General features: G+C 39.8%; 1 long non-coding RNA gene across 1 annotated transcript; it reads right to left on the bottom strand.

The window, feature by feature from the left end:
• Positions 1-654: 654 nt before the first annotated feature.
• Positions 655-5,478, bottom strand: LOC110366757. The gene is made up of 5 exons (XR_004931409.1): positions 4,959-5,478; positions 4,763-4,852; positions 3,825-3,889; positions 2,290-2,353; positions 655-1,892 (listed from the first exon to the last, which is right to left on the bottom strand). It is a non-coding gene; the product is annotated as an uncharacterized LOC110366757 (long non-coding RNA).
• Positions 5,479-6,073: the final 595 nt, after the last annotated feature.

Genomic DNA, 6,073 nt, shown 5'->3' with positions numbered 1-6,073 from the left:
TTCATCAGTGTGCTAATATAAACCGGTTTAGAGTGAAAGTATATATTATGTTTATTACAAAAGACACCATTTATGCCACATATTTACCAGGTTCTGAAATACAAATATGTATTGAATTGAGCTCTTGTTTCAGTCTTTCACAAAGGAAATAATTAATTCACTCACATATACTACAGTGCCTTTTTTAAAGTGTGTATTTTTTTACTTGTTCTCATACAACAAATACAAACATCAGTCTAAAGTATATTATATGTGATAGACAGACACAAAGTACAGCGCTTGTGAAGGGGTTTAAAAATATATTTTTTTAAAACTGATAAGTGTGACATGTATTTGCTTTTAGCCCCCTTTGATACCACTACATAATATCCAAGAGCAGGTAGTAAATGGAGTCAACCTGTGCGTAATATATTCAAAGTTCAAATCCAACTGTTCTGTGAAGGCCTCCGATGGTTATTTTAGAGAGCATTAGTCAAGGAACGTCATCACGAAGACCAAGGAAAATTGCAGGTAGGTCATGGATACAGTTGTGGAGAGGTTTTAAACCAGGGTAAGGTTAAAAACACAAACAGATTCCAAGCGTTGGACATCTTACAGAGCACCTTTCAATCATTCAATTGAACATGAAAAGAATATTGAAAATGTTAGAGTTTAGGGAGCTAAATAGGAAAATCCCATCGAACAGGCTGCAGGTTGTTAGAGGCTACAAAACACACTGAAATTGGAGGTTCACCTTCCACCAAGACAGCAACCCTACCCTAAATATACATCCCGAGATACAAAGCTTAGATCAAAGTACACATTTGAATGCAATTGCCAGGGAATAGGCCAAAGTGTGAATCTCTAGATGAACAAAGCTGGTGAATATATACTTTTAAACATTTGCAAGAGTAACTACAGCAAAAGGTGAGTCTGCAAAGTATTCAGTCATGTGCTGATTACAAAGGCAAAAACACAAATTTCTAGATTTTTTATTTGTAAAAACAAAATAGCAAACATGTAAAATGCTTTGTTCATTTTATAATTAATTATGCACTGATTTGTGTTGGCCTGTCACATAAAATGCATTGAAGTTTGAAGTTTTAATGTGACAAAAGGTGAAAGTTGCAATCCATCCATTCATCCATGGAGGGTTGCAGGGGGGTGCAGGTGCCTATTCTGACCAGTCTGGTTAGGTCGCCCGTTAATCACAAGGACTGAAAAGGTTCAGTGGGTGAGAATACTTTGTCAACTCTAAAAGCGTATAACAATATAGTAAATTTGGACAGATCTAAGTAGAATGTACACAAGCTGTTTCAGAAGAACAGTGCTTATTGAATATGTCTCCTAACGCTAATACAGGCAGAGGCTGCAGAATTAGAGGGAGAGGAAAATAAATATTTGCACAGATGCATGACTTGAGATTCTGCTCGCTTGAATTACCGGTATTCTTCCATATGTTTTTTTTTCCAGTGGACAAACACCAGTGATTTATGGGTGTTAATTAATGTAATCAGCTTATTAATTTGAGATATCGGTCACAGAATGAGAAATTGTCATTAGCATTCTTTGTATATATTATTTAATTTATTGATAGGTGTGCTTATTTCTCAGCTTGTGAGGGGGGAAAAAAACAATCCCGGCAATCATGAACAGGAAGTCCTCCAGTGGTGAATAAAGGATTTGTTCAGGGCTCAGTGGTCCAGTAGCTCAAGCTGTTCAACATAGTCTGCTGTAAATCACGCTCTGTTAAGAAGCTGGAGGGTAGGTGAGCTTCTGTCAAAGTCGAGGATGAAGCAGAGTCATGATACGTGTGGCATGTTGTTGCTGCAGCTGACGGGGCAGGGAAGGGGGTCACGGGTACCTCTTGGGCTACCCATCTTCGTCTCCAGCTCCCATCTGTCCTGCTCTGACTGCATGTACAAAGAATAAAAAGGCAGCATCTGGTCAGTGAGGAAATTCCCAGCTCAGCTTTAAAATACCAGATGCTAATGGGTGCATTACTATAACAATGTACACTCAACAACTTGGTTAACATAATCATACAAAATGCTGTCAATTCTTTGGCATAATATAAGCCACTTTTCAACAGTGGTTGTTTTAGGAAGGACAACACCTACATGGTAGTGAAACAGAGTCTCAAGATAGAAATCTGCTTTAATAATTCAACCAAAAATCCAGAAATACCAAAACACTCTATAAACCAGTCTCTGTCATAAGCCAACCGAAATAGGTTGAAGCTAGGAAAGCAGGAGGATCGGACAGTAAAGCAAGGGAAAACGGAGTGTAAGGACTCGGGTGTATGATTACTGAGTAAGGACAGGTGCATTCACTGGGAATAGGAGGCAGGTGTGGAGAACTGGAAGCTCAGGACCTGTTGAAGTAAACAGAACCAGGAAGCATTAAAGTAGAAAGTCGCAAAAATTACAAACCCTCCACATCATCATATAGTTGATATGTTGAAAGTCCATGCAGTACTGAATAATAAAATGTGCCAATATTCTTAAAAATGAGTTTGACATTGGTGTGGCTTCACACAAGATGAAGATCCAACTATGTTTTTCCACACATGCACCACGTCTGAGGTGAACAACCTCCTAGACCACACTGGGATAAATTAATAGATGGATTCAATGTTACGTCCGTCTCCTAACAGCCATGCCCTCTTTGAGGGGAAAGTAGACACTAAGGATTAACTGGTAATAAATGCAACTTCTAAGTTGTTTGGTACCTCAAAAAAAAAAAACAACAACAACAAAAAAAAAAAAAAAATCAAAAACAGATGAGTTTTGTTAAGTTTTAGGTGCATTAGTATTACACTAGACAAGGCAAATAATTATCTGACAGGGCTGTTTGGCAATCATTTACAAAGTTACAAAGAACAACTTCAAAGGAAAATGGACTTTAAGGTGAGGTGACATTTCTCCCATTACGTCAATGTTTTTCCATTATATTGTCAAAAATCATGACGGGTGAAACATCAGTATTATAACTTGTCTGCCGTATGACATCCATTCAGCTAAAACTCACAAAACAAATGTTGGCTTATTTTGTGCTTTTATAGTGACAAACATCACAGAGGTTGCGTTGACTACCACCGAAGGTCAAGCCATTTAAAAGGTCAAACCATGCTAGCACAATGTTATGAGTATCATGAGGTTATCAGAGGCATTAGATCCACATGTAAAACCCAAAGAACCAAGCCACACCAGAGTGTCGTGGGACGGAAGGTTGTGCAATCTCAAAACGTGAATATTATTTTCCTTTAACCTACAAACCTGGTCGTCGGTTAGATTCTGAATACACCTTACCAAGACCAAACACATTCTGGCTGATTTAGTAGTTCATAGAGGGGTCTTAGGTCTCAGTCCTTAGGCCTTAATAGATGCACATTTTTAGTCTAAGAAACAGTACGAAAATAGTCACCAAAGCCGAGCTATCAGCCCATTTAATCCTTAAAGGGCCAACTGATGAATACGATACGTTTACAGATAGCCATGTAGTCCCTACGCCAAAGTTAAGTGATAATGATTTAAAAATGCCGGCCGTTAGTTTAACACTAAGATAACACCAGAAGCATTGAAGGATGTTATGGTAGCTGGGAACCAAGCAACACATAGTTAGTTAATTAACTAAATGGAAAAGATGCATATAATTTTTTTCATAAGATAAAACAAGCTGTCTTCACCTAAGGCTCTTGAAATTGGCGAAGACTCACAACTCTGGCTACCTACATGAAAACATACATACACTGGTAGAGTACTAAGATGAGATCAGATCCACACAGTACTGAAAATTACAACAAAATGCGTCAGAAAGAGGCATCACATAACTCCTTTACTCACTGTCTGATGTGGTAGCTGGCAGGAGCATTCTTCCAGAAGAACAAAGGATGGTGCACAGAGCTTCTCTGAAACATTCAAAAAAGACAACTTGAGGGGAAAAGAGGAACTCGAAGGCCTCCCAAAAACTGCAGTTGACGGACAGTATCTGAAGGCGCTCAGAGCAAAGACAAAGGGCCCTGCAAAGACAGGGCACAGAACCTAAACAATGCTTTGTCTTTCAGATAAAATGTCATTAGTTTTCAGCTAGTAGGTAATTGGGAATCTTCTTACTGTTGCAAAATACACAGAGGAAATGGTAAATTATTTAATGCAAAGTTAAACAGACTAGTCCAAAGAAGGGTTTAGTTGAGAATAGTTGCAGTGTCTGAGTTTAGAATATATTAAGTACCCCTCAAGAAGGTGAAACAAGAACAGGTGTAATCAATTACTTCTTCTTTCTCTCATTTATCTTTGTGAGAACTTGGAGGGAGCTATGTATTTTAGTAGTAGAAAAGGTGTTCCATAAACGGAGGCTATAGTCGTCAACACAACTGTCTGGATGTTTTGCTGCGTTTCATCATGTCAAGCTACTAATGAATAAAGGCCACAAGCGCTGCACAAAAAGGAAAAGTTGGAACGTGAATACAGGAATAACAAAACTCAACCATGTTCTAATGTTCAAGTTAGTACATTAATAGAAATTAACAATTGTTTTAACTCAACGAGCACCCTAATCATTGCTAGTAACACAAGCTAAGAACAATACAAATCCAAATTTTATACGTTCACACACCAAAAAAACAAACATCTTTACAAATAGTGGTACACATTTCAAAATACAGAGGGAGGTTTATTGAATTATTATCATATGTTGATAAAATTCAATAAAATACAAACTGCCACAAGACCAAATAGGCACTTTTACTGAGACTATTGCAATGTTAGAAACAAATGGCGACCTCTGTGGATTTTGAGCTCAGTGATTGCGAGAAATCTTCCTCTTTACGTCTTTTAATTCTGACTTCAGATGGTCATTTCCAGGACAAGGTCTGGAGGCCAGTAGCGCAGGATGAGGTTTTGGAGGCCGACGACACAGGAACCCCGGAAAGACACAGAAGGAAAGTAGCACATTGAGTTTTGAGGAGGAACCCGGACCTTGATGCTGCAGGCTGGAACCCTGCAGGCAGTAGTAGGACGGCTGTAGGCTGGAGCCAGGACCTTGAAGACTGGTGAGTCTGAGGTGACTGGACTGCTGGAATCCACTATGGATCCCTTCGGGACAGCAGCAGCCGGACTGCTGGAACCCACGGTGGAGCTCTGGAGGGCTGGCACGACTCCAGGTAGACCTGGACTCCATCCTTGGTGAGTTCAGGAACGTGGACAGGAGCTGAGGTATCCACCGGACCCTCAGAGACATAGGCAGGACCACTGACAACCTCGGGAGAGGCAGGACCACTGAAGACCTTTTGCAAGACAGGGTCACTTTTAAGCCAAATGTTGCATGAAGCCCAGTTCAATTAAAGCGACTAGACCGTTGTTTGACTGGGCTAATACCTATAGTTTCATTTCCCACTATTTAATCAGGATAGCATCGAAGCACTATCATATCACAAATTATATACAAGAAAGTATCAGCAGCTACCTTCAAAGGATCAAGATTTGGTTTAATGCCAAGGGTTACATCATACAATGGCAGCACCTCAGGAGCGGAATAATCACTGGATATGCAGTTTCTCCAATCTTGTTTGTCATGGGCATGAACCTTATCATTAACAAAGATGGTTTCTGGGGTCTAGCAACCAGCAATTCGGGGCTACCTGAAAGATTTGACAACAACAACGCCAACCCTTCTTACTGAAGCTAGAAAAGGTTGCAACTTTGGCAAGAATAAAATCCAAATCCAAGAAATCAAGGAGTTTGATTGTTTGGTAAGGCAACGTCACTAATAGGTACAACCTACTCATCCAAGGCGAGACAATTCCATCGGTAAAGGATAAACCCTCCCAGATTGTTTTGGATTATTATGAACTCCCACTCACTGTAGTTGAACATGTGGAGTGCAAGATCAACTCCTATCTCAGGAGTCGGTTGAGGATTCCTCTAAGTTCATCTGTTGAACTGTACATCAGATTAGGGGTGTTACAACTACCCCTCTCATCCCTGGTGGAAGGGTTCTGTGTAGCAAAATGTACGGTTGTTATTGCCTTTAGGGATTCAAGAGACGCCAAGATCAAGGATGCAGGATAAAAAAGATCAGGAAAAAAATGGGA

Source organism: Fundulus heteroclitus, chromosome 7, assembly GCF_011125445.2.
Source record: "Fundulus heteroclitus isolate FHET01 chromosome 7, MU-UCD_Fhet_4.1, whole genome shotgun sequence".
Lineage (NCBI taxonomy): Eukaryota > Metazoa > Chordata > Actinopteri > Cyprinodontiformes > Fundulidae > Fundulus > Fundulus heteroclitus.
Note: the sequence above shows the minus strand (reverse complement) of the source record. Positions and strands in the feature narration are given on the sequence as shown.